Here is a 17,993-nt window from a genome sequence, read left to right on the forward strand (position 1 = left end):
CCTTTCAAGCAGACTCCCCATTTCCCCTTACCTGTTGACATTTCAAAAGACGGGTGGCTGTTTACTTTGTTTTCAATCCTTGGAGGAAAAAAAAAGTAAAATTATACTGTTAGAATTTGGATTGAGAGTCACCGAGAATTCATTGGAAATTCAGTTTTGTTCTCTTCTTTATTGCTCATTTTTGTTGTTTTTAAATGAAACGTTGTTATTTTTGTGATTGGCCAATTGGAGGAGCTGGTGGTGCTGCCTACTTCTATCTGGACTCTCTCGCCCAACAGTGCCTACTACCTAAGGCAACTTAAGTCTCACCCTAAAGAAACATGAAAGAATACACTTGCAGATGGAGCTGAAACCATTGATCACAACAAGAAATGGTGAAAACTGAAAGGGAATCCAATTTATTTGAAATAAAAGCACTCTGTTCGCCTGTGACAGATTCCAGTCCCACAACAGAAAGGAACTGACAGCAGATGTTTTAGAGCCAAGACACAGACTGAGTAATAGTATAGAAAAGAAATTGCTTTGAACTTCACCCCTGCTTTAAATACTTCAAATCAATAGGGTCACAGAACTCTTTAATAGAGTGATGAGGTCTCGCCCTAGCAGATCTGTACTGTGACAAGTTGATGTGCGTCCTAGCAGCAGGGTCATAAAAATGGCAAGCTTCTCCCTGAAAGGGGGCTTTGTGTGGGCCGCTCTACTTGGAGTGACTCCCCTCTATGGCCACTCTGCAGAGCCAGGCCCTAATCGTCTCTCTCTAAATGGGACTGACCTCATGAGTTACCTCAGGAAACTTAATCTATAAACTGGCTTCTTCTTATGCAGACTGATGAATTCTTGTTTATTCCTAAATGGCTGTCACAAGACCTATTCATCAAACGCTTAAAGGGGGCGAGGGGCTTACGGAAGCCAGTCTCAAGTTCAGCATCGTTAAATAATCATTAGGTTTCAGAGCCGGTCTTAGGACCCACTGCAAATGCACAAAGCAGGCGTCCTTTTCACTTTGTAAACTATTCATCACAATTGCGCTTAGATGAGATTCTGACCTGATGAAGGAGAAAACGGGGGGCTGCTTTTCTGTCACTCTCAGTGTCATGCTGTGTTCTTTCTCTTTTGAAGAGTTTTTCTTTTTTTTAAACAAAAGTAAAAGAAAATAAAGGCAGATGGCCAACTCTTTTCAATATCCGTTTGCTTTATTTGAGCGGTTTAATGTAGTGAAACAGAGTGAAATGTTGCTTCTTGCTAAATGGTAAACAACACCATTACCCAGAATTCTGCTGTACATTGGTACAAAACAGGGTGCTGGTGATTAATTAAACTGTTGTTGTAATTGTAATGCATGATACATAATGGATAGTGTGCCATGTATTTTAAAAGCAGCAAATTAGCAAATAATAACTCTTCTGCATAAGCCCATCTCCATGGCTTACCACTAATGCATAAATAATCAAAAAGAAAAGGCCATTATGCCACCATCCAGAGAAACCCGTGTGTTTGGTGTTCACCAGTCTGTGAACATGTGCTAGGAAGCTCTAGACACTGGGTGGCTGTGGGCCAAGTCAGAGGCCTGGGAAGTCTCCATAGGAGACTTTGAGATGTCCAGCTACTAAGTCTCAGCATTCAGGTCCCCATAGCAGGGCCACAGGCAGTGATCTCTGGATGGGTACAGTCCACTTGACTGTGGGTATCAGCCTGGGTTACAGAAATGCCTGCACAGACAGATTGGATAGCTCACACAAAATCGAGCACCTTGAAAATACCCCTGTTGTGTTTGGTCTACTCTTGTATTGTGACAATCCTTCCCAAGTCCTTCTATTTGATTTTCTCTAGTATTTTGAAAGGATGGGGAAACCCAAAAGGCCTAAGTGTATTATTAGTTGCTTTTATTTTTGGTTACCATACTAAAGCAAGCAGATTCCAGAATAAAGGGTTTGTTTTGGCTTGTGGCTCCAGGTAGGGAGTCCATAATGAGGAAGAAAGCATGCTGCAGACAGCAGGAGCAGGAACTAGCTGATCATTTTTATCACTTAGGATGCCAAAAGAGTGAACCAGAAGTGGGTTAAAGCTTTAAACTCCCAAAGAGTTCTGCTAGCGATGCACTTCCTTTAGCAAGGCTCTATGTCCTAAAGGTTCCATAACCTCCCTAAACAACACCACAAATGGGGGAGCCAACATGAGCCTGTGTGGGACAGTTGTTATTCAAACTACTACACCCACACAGTTACACCTACTTCTCATAATCTGTAATTTCCTAATGACGTATCGTGCTTAACATTACATGCATGAACTCAATAGGCTTTTAAAGGTAAGGCTCTGACCATAGCTCCAGAAGCACTTGAAACCAAAATAAAGAACATGCTCACTACAGCAAAAAGGCAACATGGAAACTGTGGACAACTCTGTCAGATATCTGCCCATCATGATTGTGATGCTAAAATTTCACCCAGAACATGGGGCATAGGTTCCAGAAAACACATAAATCTAACCTGAGCTTCTGCATCTAGTCATCCCCTTAGGCCTCTCACCAAGGGTCACCTTCCTATAGGTAGCCCAAGACCCCACAAATACCAACAGTCCTTTGTCCTTGGGAACTTTGAAGGTTTTGATACTGAAACTTGACCATGTTTCTGATTTACACAGAGTATCTATTTGACTACAAACAGTCTCAGAATTTCTTTTGGCATATTCAGAGTCAAGATACCAAAGCCACTGGGCTAATAAACTGGAATAGTCTCCCCAAAAAGTCTAAAGAATAGATAATTTAGACTAATCAGTACATTCCATCCGATTAGATAAAACACACTTCCAGAAAGAAGGGCTCCTGTGAGTGGTTTTTCACAAGTCATTTCTTGTATAATATCTTTTCCCTGGGGTCTCTGTATTATTTAGGTTGAATGATAAAACTTTTTTCTTTAATAGCTTATGGAAAATAGCATCTATATACGATAAAACACACCCCAATTAAATGTGACAGTCAGTTAACTCAAATGTAGTTACAAATTTGGGCAAGTAGTGCCACAATTCAAGGCTAGAAATTCCCAGAACCCTTGAGAGTCAAAATGCTCATTTGCGATCTGTCCCTGTCCCCACTCTTAGTTCTGGGCAGTCATTAATTTACTTTTCATGTCTATCGATCTTTTTCTGCATTTTTCAGAGAAGTAGAACCATGTAATTTGTAGTTTTCCACGTTTGGCCTCTTTTACATTTAGCATAATATTTTTCATTATTTTTTACATTTATTTGTGGTAGCATGTATTAATACTCTGACTTTTAAGGATGAATATTGTTCTATTTTATTACATACACATACCACAGTATATGTGTACACTAACCGATGATCAGTGATTTGTTTATGATTTGTTTATTATAGATAAAGTTGTTGTAACTTAACTAACTTTGTGTATATCATATTTTAATGTCTTTGGGGTAGGTTCCTTAGAGTAGAATTGATGGGTAATATAATAAATCTATTCAACAGGAAACTTTAAAATAACCTTTTCCACTTCAGTGTTTGGGCTGAAATGTTAATGTCATCTGTATGGAAAATGATATGGAGTTCTAGAATGGATGAGCATCTATCTGTGCACACATGGGACTGAGTTGCTGAGAAACAGCCACCATTTCTACCTGTTTGGTCCCAGTCCCAGTCCTGAAGGGGATCCGAAGAGAGCTAATGAGCAGGCAGTCCTGGTGGCTTCAACCAACAAACAGCAAGAGACAACTGGAAACAGTCAACTAAGATCCGATAGACTTTACATTTAACTGATGATGGTTGGTAGACTGGCATGAGGCAAACACTGTTTTGACACATGCTAGTGCATACAGAACAGCAGTCATAGTCTGTCTCTTTGGTCCAGTAGAGGAAGGTGAGCAAATTACCAGAGCACTTTGCTAACAGAGACAACTCTTTTGGGTGGTACCATTTAAATGGCCATTCCCTTTGACATATTCCTAGAAGCTAAGGCGATCTGGAGCTCTGTTTACCTACCTAGCTCTACTGCTTATTCCTCATAATAAAGACGTGCTTTCCCTGGCCCAGTGGAAAAGGGTGATTTTAAGATGTACCCCACCCATGCTCTATTTCCAGTCTTTGATGTGGCATGCTGATAAGCCACATTTCATCCCATCTACACTATTTGTAAATAAATATAAGTAATTACCCCAAATACAGTCTTATAAAACCTATCAATACTATAAAGCAAAATGTAGTTGATTGCTGCTTGGTATCTCAGTTATATATTTCAACTCTCACTGCCCCCCTTTAGTAGCACAGATCCATTTAGTTGATAAAGACAAGGTTGTGTGTGTGTGTGTGTGTGTGTGTGTGTGTGTGTGTGTGTGAGAGAGAGAGAGAGAGAGAGAGAGAGAGAGAGAGAGAGAGAGAGAGAGAGAGAGAGAGATTCTCTGTTCTCTGTCTCACTGGGGGATGCAGTAGATGTCAAGAAATTAGCGAAGTGAAACAAGGAGATCCTGAGAGGTGAAACACTGCAGTGTGAGCTCCCCAAACTTCTGTGTGACTCAAGTGTTCATGAACCAGAGACACTTCCTGGTGGAGATGAGCACATTATTCTCTTTGTTTCTACATGGTGTGGGCTACACATGACTTCTGCCTGCTTGTGTTTGCTTCTCCTATGATGGACTTTTTAAAATTTTTGTTTCAATAGCACAGGGGCAGGACAATGTTTTCACATTCATGAGGTTACTCATGCAGAGGAGGTGGGATGTGGAGCTCAGTGCCCCATGGGGCACACATGCATGTAGAATAATGCAACAGGGCACACAGCAGGGGTGTCTGAGTCATCTTGGCAATGCTGGGTTTCCAGCAGACTCCTCACAGGTGGCTTCCCATTGATGCCTTAGTACTGTAGTCAAAGAATGGGATCCACATGGGGTAAAAGTTGTGCCAAATGTGTACAGCAGTTTTATGACACTAATTCTAGCTTTATTTACACTGGTTGCCAAGTCTTAAGACTTATCTAAGATACTGTGAAGAGAAGGAGGTTTGTTTAAGGGCATGTGGTTAAGAAGTGAGAGTAAAAGATTATCCAGGGAAACTAAAGGACTGTTAACAGCTGCTACCACAGCATCTGGACATCACTGGAAGTTCATCATCCATCTTTCTATATATTCTACCTGTTCCTGCTCATCTTGATTGATCAAGTTACCGTCTTTTATACAACTTAACAGATAATTCATCTGATAAGCCACAGGAAAACTGTCACCTATGCTGGATTAACACAAATCTCAGGTCACCTTGCAAATTAGTCACTAACCTGTCTATGACTCTTTATCTGTGTGCTTATAATGAATGTCACTTCTTGGATGCCTCTGCACAAAGATTAGACAAGTGCTACCCTTTTCAGTCTGGAAGTTGATAGGAAGGGGGTGGGAAGTGGATCTGTCAGCTTGGTGCATTGAACAGGTAAACAAGCAAACCAGTGTGGACATGCACAGGGAAGGATGCTGATTTAAATCTTTGACAGATGTTTAAGGATTGATTCCATTAATGTTAACTGAGTTCTTATGAAGACACTGTACAGAGCAGCGATACTAAGATTATAATAGATGATCATGGAGTCAGTAGCTAGATGTTGGCCTGTTGTACCAGTAGATTCCCTGTCTACTAAGTCAATGAGCTACAGATAAAAATCACTATAAAAACGCTTTGGAGAGTTGGCTCAGCTGTTAAGAGTACTGGGTTTGGTTCCCACTATCCACATGGTGACTAAAAACCATCTCTATCTAGTTCCAGAGCATCTGATGCCTTCTTCTGACGTCTGTGGGAACCAGGCATACACAGGGTGCACATGCATACATGCAAGCAAAACACTCACACACATAAAATAAGATAGGTAAATATTTTCATAAACACTAGAAACAAAATTAAAGTTAAATTTAAAATGCATATCTGAATGTGTACATACACTTTAAAATTATTATACAATACAGCAGTAGTTTACATTTATTAAGAAATCTAAAACGTCTAGAGATGATGTAAAAGTATGCAGAAAGATGCATGCAGGTGGCAGGTAGATATTGGGTCTTTCCTATAGACTTAAGCAGCCATGTGTTCTGTATCTTAGGTATCTGCTGGGGGAAAGTTGGGGATTAGAGAGTTTCCTGGAACTAATGCTCCAGAACACTGAGGAGGAAACTCTTCAGGAGAAAACCACAGAAGTAAGAGCAGGTTTCACTACACATAGCCGTCCACATATGGGTGTGGTTTGTCATCTCCTCCTAGGAGCTTGAATATGTTGATAAATGAAAAAGAAATAGCCAGGCCAGGCGGTGGTGGTGCACGCCTTTAATCCCAGCACTCGGGAGGCAGAGCCAGGCAGATCTTTGTGAGTTCAAGGCCAGCCTGGTCTATAAAGTGAGGTTCCAGGAAAGGCGCAAAGCTACACAGAGAAACCCTGTCTCCAAAAACCAAAAACCAAAAACCAAAAACCCCCCCCAAAAAAAAATGGTAAAAAGAAAAAGAAATAACCAGAAAAGAAAAGATGTCTCCTGAGAATGATTGTGTCTCAAATGTTTTCTATTTGTGAAAGATTGTAGCATATATGTACATTTTACTCTCCAAGCCTATGAAAACCAACTCTGGAAGACGGGCTCATTTGCCCACTGCTTATAGTATGTATATGATGACTTTGATTTCTTGATATATGAGGGATGAGCCAGGGCCTCTGACATAGACATGATGGGCCCTGGAATGTCTTCTAAGTAATCTGCATTGCTTAATGGGCTCCACAAAGTTCTGAAGCTTTTCCATCACGTGCTTGATAGCATAATAGTCCTTCATTTAGTAATAGCTGCCAAGATTTTTTGAATTACTAGAATAAGAGTAGAATTCTAATGCCTCTTCTTATTAACTTAGCTAATGAGATAATTTCTAAATGGAAAAATAATTCAAACCTCATGTTAAACTGAAATTACTTTAGTTGTTTTTCTTTTTTGCTAAATTAATATATATGTATTATATATTATATCACATATATAATTAATATATATTATATATCATATATATGAGCTATTTTCTTTTCCTGGGGAGTCTAAATAGGATATAAGCAAATTTGTAACCAAAAATTTTAGTATTTAGAAAAGTAATAAAGCAAAAATAGTCCCACAAACAAATAAGGCCAGCCCTTGGCTATGTGCGCAACTTCCTGTGTCCCAATAGAGTGACACCAGCTGCTTCTGGCCCCCACTGTCTTTGAATCACATAATTCTGGTTTCTTTTTACATCACAATAACAAAGGACTGTCCCTTTTGGTATTGCTCTGTTGGAGAGTCTTTGTCATAGGTGGTTATTTGCCCTGATGTATGCAGGTGGCAGGTAGATATTGGGTTTTTCCTATAGACTTAAGCAGCCATGTGTTCTGTATCTTGGTATCTGCTGGGGTAAGAAGGTTGGGGATGAGGGACTTTCCTGGAACTAATGCCCCAGAACACTGAGGGGGAAACTCTTCAGGAGAAAACTACAGGAGTAAGCAGTTTTCATTTCACGAAGTAAATTACCCACTGTGAAATATGCCAGGCCCTTAGAAGCTGCTTTTGCTAAAATGCGATGATTCGGTGTCCTTGGATGCACAAGGTAACTAAAGGCAGAGTGGCAGTCCAGCATCTCTGCCTTCATTTTTGATCTTTTACTTTGCCTCAGAGATTTGCTTGACAACCTTCTAAACTGGCTTATCCCTCTTCAAGACTGAAGACATAGATAAGTCCATATCCTCAACTCTAACTCTTGAGTCATCTTGGATTCCAGGAAAAACAGAAGTGGTCCATACACACACTTGTAACAAGGGAGGGAAAAAATCCCCAACCAACAGGACAGACTACCCATCAGATGAGGACACTGTGATTAACAGTGGTGGGCAGGTTACCAGTCTGTTTCAGGACCTGAGGTGAGGTGTTGGTGGGTGGGACTGAAGCCATGGCAGGTGAGATCAGATCTTGATGAGATTAATAAGTTATGTATATTTCTAACCATGCCCCATTTCTTCGTCTGTTTTAATGTGAAGACCATATCTGCATCCTAAAGACGGCCTTGAAACCACTGGATCCCATAGCTGTTCTTCTCAGTGTCTGAACTGATCACATCTCATTTTCTGCTTTTTTTCACTGCTTGTCTAATTGCCGTCCTGGGGCAGATGGCCTAATCCCGAGTCTTAACTCTGGCCCCAAAACTCTGCTTACAAAGTTAGACCACTTTCTTCAGTCACTCATCCTAAGACTGTCGTCTTCCACCAAGAAAAGACAACTTCTATGTCTAGTCCTCCTTCTGTATGTAGCATCTCTCCAGAACTTAAAACAATACTAATTTGTATTAATTTATTTTGTAATATTCCCTTGGATTAAAATTAATGTTACTTCTTTCTGCTTATTTTTAAGAATTTCATGACATCATATAATATCATAAAATGCTAAAAAATGTTTTAATTGAATTATTTGGTCTTCCAAACTATGAAAAAGTGAAAATTAAAATGAATATGGGACAAAATTACTTCCTAAGTATAAGCTCATTACAGTATGTAATGTCTTCAGCAATGGGTCCTACTGACAAGCTCTGAAGGATCACTGAGAACAATACTTATAACCTGGAATATTTGAGGGTATCTGTAACCTCACTGCTCAGCAACTCCATTAGAGGTGACTCATTTCTGACACCAGTCATTTTATTTGTTAGCATGTCGTGTCTCCTCGGGGTACTTTTGCTCCGTTATAGTGTGACACCACTGTAACATTTTTATGTATTTATATTTATTTTAAGAAGCTTCTTATGCTACCAGAGGAATAAAGTCGTCATCATCATCAGTCTGATCTAGCTGTGAACCCTGTATGCTGTAATATCTGTCTGACAAGTTATGCTCACTGGTAGATGCCCTGGGAGTAACCAACCACTTCAGAGTGATTGGATTTAGGGTCAAAGTCAAAGATAGAACATATGTATAGCTCAGTGATCAGGGCCAAGAACCTGTAGCTAGACTGATCACAGGCCCTCGGGGATAGCCTGTTTTATTTTTCTGCTAATGGGACATAGTATAAAACTGACTCCCTCTCTCATTATTCCCACAGATTATCACATCTTTCAAACCTCATCAGATAAGCTTATTTTTGCAGTAGATGGCAACTAACACAGAGACCCGCAACTGTTCAAGGTGCAGAGCATAAATGACTGTGGAGATCGAAGCCACAAATGGGACATCTGGATCAGACCTCTTCCTCCCAAGGCTTTGAGAGAATTTCAGAAGAGGGAACAGAAGGAGCCTAACAGCCAGAGGCAGTGGGTGATTACAAAGAAACTGTGCTTTATGGATACAATAGGGCAATTACACAAATGAACTCAGCAGTTGTGACAGCGTGCATAAGACGTGTGCAAATTCAGGCTGGACAAAATGCCAATGTGGAGAGGGAAGGGAGACATAAATCTCCACCCCCAGCGGAGAAGCTACTGGGAATTGATAGCTTCTAGGAGAGGGAAAGTTAGTTTTCCTTGTGGGTATGGCCCTTGCTAAGTCTAACACACGCCAATGGATGGCCAAACACCCCAGAGTATAAATAAAAGAATGAGGGCACAGAGTTGGGTTGTTCTGGAATGGGGGATGGGCCTGGGAGGAGATGGGGAAGGGGGTTGGATTTGATCAAAATACAATGCGTGAAATTCTCAAACACTTAATAAAAATATTTTTAAATAACCTTAGTCCTTGGAAAGCATATCTCCTTAAGTGTAAGCTGATAAAAATTGTTTTTAATTCTCTTTTATATATTTATTGTTTTTATGTACAGTTTGTGTTCAATGCAGATCAGTTCCACATGAGAAGCTAATATGACTGAAAACATAGATACAGAGACATACTATACAATCAAACATACATCCAGCATTCAGTTATGATGAAGAGGGAATGTGTTCATTTATGAGCACAGTAGCTTCAAATCTGTGAGATCTGATTTTTCCTGGGCAGACTTGTAAAGATGGAAAGCGTGATGCTGATATCAAGACTGGTGAGTGTGAACATTAGCTCTGGAGCATGCTAGCATCAGTGTGTGTGGCCATGTGAACAAAAGAAATTTCTCAGAAAGTGTCTATGTTTTTTTCTATAGGTTTCTATATGTCAAAATAATTGGAAAAAAATTCCTGCAGAGTCAATCCCACTTTTAGGGTTAGGACCAACTTCAAACTATTGGAATATTAACCAATAGCAGAAAGTATCCCACATGTGGCTATTCCAATCTGGTTTTTTGTTTTTGTTTTTGTTTTAAGGCTTTACAGAAAGTGTGCCAGTCCTCACTTCCAAATGCTTGATTCACAATTTTCACTCTTTCACACATCTAGCTTTATAATTTCAAGATTGGCAATTCTAGCTTTATTAAAGACTGTATTTTAAATTTTGAAAAAAAATGCTTAACATAGAAATAAAAAGCAGCATTTTGAAATTAGTTAAGGGCAATGCAATTTTACTCTTTGTAGCCAGTTGAGTGAAATGAATCTGATTCTGTGGCTCAGTGAAAACAGGCGATGAGAAATGCTGACCATTTGACTCTGTAAAGATAAGACTTATCAGGGTGGCTGGATTTGGGGGTGTTTTCAATCCATCATTGTCCGCAGCACCTGTCAGTTACTAATCAAGGGTTAACTATAACGTCAAACCTAATGTGGTGGATTTGAGAGGGAAAAGGACACAATTCCAAGGAGAATGGGGAGCACCTAAGATAGGTAAAGCTTATCTAGAATCCATCATGTTGAATTAGTGTCTCTGAAATGATCCACTGTGGATTTAGAGTAAATAGAATCATGGACATTTTCAGATGCCTTCTGTATGAGCCTTATATATAGAACGAACCAAATGAAAACTGAGTCTGCTTTCCACACCCCATCCTTACTTCTTGATAAAACTTTCCCTGATTCCAAGGTAGCATTACATGTCCATATTTCTTAAACTGCATTTGGGGGAAATCAGGTTCCACTTGGGAATTTTCCTTTCTTCATCTTGCACATAAAACTTCACTAGATTTAATATTGGCATTGATCATCTGTCAAACCTTTCCAATGCCTTTCAATATAATTAAACATGAAATTGTCAGTGTTTTCTGTGTTTAAACAGTCAGGGTGAAATAAGTAGGTTCTGTGCAGCTCTGTTTCTTTCTTACATGTTGGATTTGTAGCTGCCATTTGAGTTTGGTTTAGAAAGTGTGGAAGTAGAGCTGTTTTCTTGTCTTTATAGGAGACAGAATGACCATTGACTTCAGGAGACTTTCACCTGTCCACTTGAACTCATTGGGTTTGGGGCAGCAGAAGCATTATGAAAGGAGTTAGTTGAAAGTGGTACAGAAGCTGTAGAGTAGGATCAATGCTCCAACACATGTCTGTTCCAGTGTTGTACAAGGTAGTTTGTTAGATGCTAGATGCGTAGAGGTCAGTTTGGCTCCAGCAGTTGCCAGTAAAGGCTGACAAAAATTTCCCAGACTTGCTAACATAACATTTCAATCCTTAAACATTATATTAGTAACATCAATTATTTGATTAATGATTATGTATTTATGTTAGTTTTATTTAATGTTTATTATTTAAGTTGCTTTCTTAGCAGTGAAGAATTTTATAAGTAGATTGCATGTGGCTTTTACCCAACATTACCATTAAATGTTATTTGATTGCATTTATTAAGCATTACAAGAAACTACCTCCTCATTAAACTTCACTAAAATCAGGTTTAATGTATATATAGATTAATGGGAAAATTATAATTTACATTAGTTGAATGCATTACAGCTATTAGAGCTATTATATCACTATAATATAGTATCTGATCATCAAACTAATCATTTGAGGAATTTCTGAGTTTAGATCCATTACAGAGTAGATGTTAAAGCAGAGATGAAAACTCGGGTCTCCATTCTGAGTTTCATGCTCTTCTAAGTCAATATGATCAGAAAATAGCATCTTGGAGACAGGGACTATCTTGAGTTCTCAGCTCAGACTGAGCCCAGAACCTACTGTATAGGGAAGTTATATATACCAGACACAGGGAAGGGTTGTCAAGGGAATAACAGGGCCTTTTCCTATTATGTGTGTGCAAACTCATCATTTTTGGTCAAAGCTGTAATCCCAGCATGATTTCCCATGGATGCTCTGGCTCATCTCTCTGTGCTCCCAAATGATCAAGAGCTCAAACACCAAGTAATGAAAACGGCCAAATACAGTTAGGAAAAGAAATTTGCTATGAAGAAATGTGCAAGCCTTGTGCCACAGAGGCACTTGCCAGAGGCTTCACCTGGAGTCTCAGAACTGATCGTACTTTTATTGGTGGTTTTGTTCCTAAAAAAGTTGACTCAAGATCTATAAGCAGAAAAATCCACTTTTCTTAGGCAGAGCAATTTAGCCATAAGTTAATGAACAACTTCTATGAGGAGGATGGCTACAAACCCAAGCTCCACAGGCCTACGTCTGTGACAGATGCTTTGGGTCTGAGGGACATCAGGGTTAGACTGAGCACAAAGAAACTTAGACATGCTCACCTCCCAGCAATACAACTCAACAAATTCACCCTTTCTTGTGTTTGACCAGGAATAAGATTGATAAGATGGAATAAAAATGTGACTTTCCAAATAGTGATTTTTTTGCCTCTTAACAGTCAAAATTCATGAGAGTGTAGCAACAAATCATTCTGAAATATCAACCGATGTGTTTCTGGAGCTTACCAGGGTCCTTTGTGTGTTGAGGTTCAAACTCAGGTACACAGAAAGAATCTGTGTGCCTAAACATCATCTGTGGTTTATATGATGTGAAAGAACAAGGTTTGTCACATACTCTTCTTCAGCCCCCAAGACTTGAAACCAATTATCCTATTGGAAAATGAAGAAACGTCAAGGTAAAATAAAGACATGTGTGCTCCTGAGAAACATATTTGTCACCCTAGTTCTTCCTAAAATAGGCACTTTGGAAAGATTCATTACAGCAATTGTGAAAGGGGAGATTTGAGGACAACTAAACCAAAAATCTTATAAGGCACAACAACCCATAGGAAGGTTATAATCCAAGAAAATATGTCATAAACAATACTACAAAAATAAGTTAGTTGGAAATTATTTTGGAGTTTGTTGGGCTAATTAGCTAGACCAATTTTACTGGGTGGGTTTTGTCAATTTACTGGGTGGGTTTTTGTCAACTTGACATAAACCGAGACATGCCTGGAAGGAGGGAATCTTTCCTGGAAAAATGCCTCTATAAGACTGGCCAGTAGGCAAGTGTATGGGTTATCACCTTGGATAATGATTCATGTGGGAGAGCCGAGCTTACAGAGAGTAGTGCCACCCCTGGGCAGATGGTCCTGGATGGTATAATAAAGCAGGCTGAACAAGCCATGGAGAGCAAGCCAGGGAGCAGGGCTCCTCCATGGCCTCTGCATCAGTTTCTGCCTCCAGATTCCTGCCTTGAGTTCCTGTCCTGATTGCCCTGGATGATGTATTGATTATAAACTATAAAATGAAATAAACCCATTCTTCTTCAGGTTGCTTTTGGTAATGGTGTTTTGTCATGACTCTAGGAACCCCAACTAACATGTCAGTGCTTGATAGACTAGACTAAAGGAATAGGTAGAATATAAGAACATGGATACATGGATGTCTTTTTTTTTTCTGGTTGTGTATGAATTCTATTTACTGGGATAATCATTAATTATGCTACCCCAGAGTGGCTACTAATTACTATTTTTTTCTGTACATGTTCTTTATGCTGATAAAAACACAATAATTAAGAAAAGACTTGTCCTTTTGGATGTAAGTTTTTGGAAGTAAGCAGCAGGAAGCAAAACTTTTGTTTTTGTTTTGAAAAAAAAGATAATTTATTTCAAGACTCCTGGAAAGTTTCAAATATCAGCGAGGCTACAGGAAAGCAGGCAAGAGAGGGCAGGAGCCAGGGGAGGAGTACAGGCATGGAATGCATGGATGGCATGTCAGTCTTAGCAGGCAGTACGGCAGGACTGGGGCACACAAACATATCCCTGTCCCTCCTCTGACACACGATTTATGTTTAAAGAGAGAAGCTGTTCCACGTGCCTGCCACATGAACAGGGAAAGGACAGACTTCCTTGACTGACAGTGCCACCAACCTTAATGCAATGGTTCAGAAGGAATGCCCCGCAAAGGAAGCCTGGAATCTATTACCCCCCAAAAGCAAGAATTAGTGGTAAAGGGCTAACCAATAACACACATTCCCCACAAATTATGTGGCATTTTGACATGTGGATAAACAACAGAGATTCTTATAACTGTGCAGTCATTCCCTGTGACTTCGTTCTTTTTTCTTACATTTTCTGGTCAGCCGCCCCCATTTGCACAAAGGATGGCAGAATCGCTCTCAAGTGTCAATTTGCCTTCTAGAAGAAGGAACACCTAACAGATTCTGAGATGCTGAGATTGGGTCTGAGCCAAAGATACTAAATGCTGAAAATTAATATTTGGCAAGTGACCATGAATTCTCCTGAATGCAGCCATATAGCTGATCTTCTTAAAAGAGAGTCCCTTCACACACACACACACACACACACACACACACACACACACACACACACACACACACACACACCCTTCGTGGAGCTTCTGTAAACAACTTTTAACAGATTGTTTTCCCATCTTAAGGGAAACTCTGCCACTGAGCTATCACCGGGAAACTTCATGTCTGAAACCCCAGTCCACTCCATTCAAATTAAGTGAGGCTTACATTTAAAGTAAATAAGATGTCTTAAGGTAAATTATCACTTGCATTCATGATCTAAGACTAGAAGGTGGCCAAGTATAAAATTTCTAGCTTGTAATAACGGCATTTAGATTTTTGTAAGGCTTAGCGTTCTAGGGGACTATCTGAACCAATGTACTGCTTTTTAAGTTGGCCTAAACATCTAGCAACTGCTTTTTATGTAAATGCATTAATCACTCATTTATTTATACCATTTATTAGAAACCAATTATTATAGGACATTCAAAACTCACTTAGGGACCTATTCATTTAAAAATCAATTACACAGATTGTATAAAGTACTAATTAGTCTAAATGATTTTAGGCTTTTGGAAAGTATTTGTAATTTACAAAATATATCCCACTAAGTTAATAGAAATGATGTATAAATAATTCAGTAACTTGTATCTTTATTCACATAAGTTCCTGTAATAGCACTAGATATAAATATTAGGGATGAGGGCATAGAAGATGCTGCCGCATATCTTTCTCCTTACCTCAATCTAAAGTAGTTGGAAGCAATTGGCAGATATAGCACATGCTACTGGCTGCAGTTTCTTCACTTAATCTAATCTGGAGGCACAAAAATCGTAGCAACAGATGTCAGGCCCTGCCTGTACAGACTCAACACCCAGAGTGCTGAAGACTCACTGAGATCCACAGAGAATGTGCCCACATGTGTACACACACAGGAGGAGCATGGAAACTTGATAAAGGAGGCAAAAGAGTGCTCCCCAAATCATCTGAGTGAAAACACCACCATGCTCTGTCCATTCTCTGATGCAACATTCTGTTCCGGTGGCATCTTTGTATTTATTTCATTCACCACTGTACTTTCCCACAGCATATATAGTAGCTCATTCATAACACTGTTCAGGTGTGTCTTCTTAAGTATACAAATAACATTAAAAAAAACATAGCCAGATAATGTCACTCTGCAGTAGTTTCTACTGTGCCTAATAGTTCCTTCTTAAAGACATATAAAAAAGACTTAACTGTTTTACTTAGTTTGGCACCATCACTTCGTCTTTCTAGTGGAAATGCAAATGAGAAGTTTACACTTCAGGATAGGTATGTAGAAAAATGAGAATCCAAAGTCACCCACTGAGAAGAACCAACTACTGCTGGACCACAGAGAGTGTGTCTTCTCCAGCCTGAACACCCAGGAGCCCTATAATGTTGCAATATTCTTTTCCCCCTTTCCTTCTGGAAGGAATGTACAGTGAAATGTAAACTACAGACAATTTGTAAGAGAAAATAATACTAGATTTATTCAGCGTATGATAAAAAACACATGTATGTCAAAAACAAATTTCATGCTCAGATCCATGACATTCTGCACAGTTCTCAGATATTCCTGTGAAATTCCCGGGACTTTGGAATATTTTAACTACTTTAGAACAAAGCTACCGTTAGACACATGGGCTGTGGCACTAATTACATAAGGTCTTTTTAAATTTATTTATTTAATTTTCAATGCTGCAAACAACTTCAGGAGAATATTTAAGGAGATTGCTGGTCATCAAGAAGCAGAGCTACCAAAAAAGTCACCCTAAACATACATCTTCCCAAACAAGAATTTAGGATGGTTCAAAATCTAACATCTTACCAACCTTATAACTTAGCAGCAAAATTTTATTTTGAAACACTAGAATTATGCGAGGACAAAACTAATCTCAGCAGTAAATGTTTGTATTCACATTTGTTCCATCTTTGAATCAGTGGCATTCATCCCCAGCAGTTAGAAGGCCTTTTCTGAAATTCAATCAACATTGTTTTGCTACTTAAGTGGTATTTGTTTTCAATTTCAATTTGTTTGTGTTTTTCCTAAATTTGTAAGACTGTTTATTTCTTTTTTGAGAAAGTAAGTGACCAAAGGGAATGCCAACAGATTTAATATCTCTTGGCTACATCGTTGGTGTGAAAGACCCATGCAATCCAGAAAAGACTTTTCGTATTCTAGAGTGTTCCTTCTAAAATCCTGATACCTTCTGATGAGAATTACTTATTTTAATGAGATTCATTTAGATGGATAACACAGAAAACTTCCAACGTCCAGCATGATGATTATGAAAACAGCCCATCATGACTGACTTAATTTACAAAATGGAGACTTTTAGGATGAAACCTTACCCTTTGTAGACATAACACCAAGTGGATAGGACCATTTCATTAAGTGAAACGCCACTCTTAATAATTTTTTAGGGATAAGGTTTTAGGTTATTAGGTCGAGCGTTTACCAGGCATACACGAAACCCTGAGTTTTATTCCTAGCAGTGCGTAAACTGCACATGATGGCGTATGCCTGCTCTGTCAGCATGAAAGGCATGGAGGCATTATCATCCTTGACTACATAATCAATCCAAGGCCAGCTGGACTGTGTGAGACCCTGACTCAATAATAATAATAAATAATAATAATAATAATAATAATAATAATAATAATAATAATAAATAACAATAATATTTTTGAAAGAGTAGGAGACACTTTCTAGAAAGCTAAATTAAATATGGAATTGGGGTATCAACTCCCTCATCCATCTTTAATGTTTCCAAGATGTGACCATTTGACCTGGAATCTCTTTCCTAAAGACGTGACTCTTAGAAGAGGATTGCAGCATCCCTGTCCAACACGCTGATGGAGAAATGAAGGAGTCTCATGGGAAATAGGAGTCAAGAAGGGCAAGAAGAGGAAAGAAAGCAGTGAGTCCACGTCATGCTCCTGGATATCGGGAAGCTCAGCGGGCTTCATTTGTGAGAAGAATCAGAGGATCTTGAGAGTCCTGCCTGGGTGCTGACTGGAGTCAGCTGACCTAGGGGCTCAATAAGAGAGTGATGTTTGGTTTCTGAGTTTCATGTTTAACACAAACGCTGTCAGAAGAAACTCAGACTCGTGATCTGAGAGCAGAATGCAGACTGAGACGTGGGTTCAGACAAACCTCTTTAAGCTTAGTGAGAGCATCCTTTCCCGCAGGAGGGATGCCAGCTTGATGGCTTTCAGAGTTGGTTTCTGTTGAAATCCTGGGGATTTCTATAAAAAACTGGAGAGACAGAAGTACGGAGAGAAGAGAAAGGAATGATTATTGAGATTTGCAATATTTGCCTTGAGAAGTCTACAGAGTTAAGTTATTGCGTGGAGGAGGGGTTCAACATGTTGCTTTCTAATTGTGTGTGTGTGTGTGTGTGTGTGTGTGTGTGTGTGTGTGTGTGTGTGTGTGTGTATAAAAGAGAGAAGAGTGAGAATGACAGAAAATTTAGGAATATTT

The 17,993-nt window shown here is 39.3% G+C and overlaps 1 long non-coding RNA gene across 2 annotated transcripts; it reads left to right on the forward strand.

The window, feature by feature from the left end:
- Window positions 1–7,267: 7,267 nt before the first annotated feature.
- On the forward strand, window positions 7,268–9,576 carry LOC131904544 (uncharacterized). Of its 2 annotated transcripts, XR_009377757.1 has the most exons (3): window positions 7,288–7,333; window positions 7,658–7,901; window positions 9,073–9,576. It is a non-coding gene; the product is annotated as an uncharacterized LOC131904544 (long non-coding RNA). The 2 variants fall into 2 exon arrangements; XR_009377756.1 differs by lacking the exon at window positions 7,658–7,901 and having other exon boundaries at window positions 7,268–7,333.
- The last annotated feature ends 8,417 nt before the right edge of the window (window positions 9,577–17,993 follow it).

Source organism: Peromyscus eremicus, chromosome 2 (assembly GCF_949786415.1).
Source record: "Peromyscus eremicus chromosome 2, PerEre_H2_v1, whole genome shotgun sequence".
NCBI classification, from domain to species: Eukaryota; Metazoa; Chordata; class Mammalia; order Rodentia; family Cricetidae; genus Peromyscus; species Peromyscus eremicus.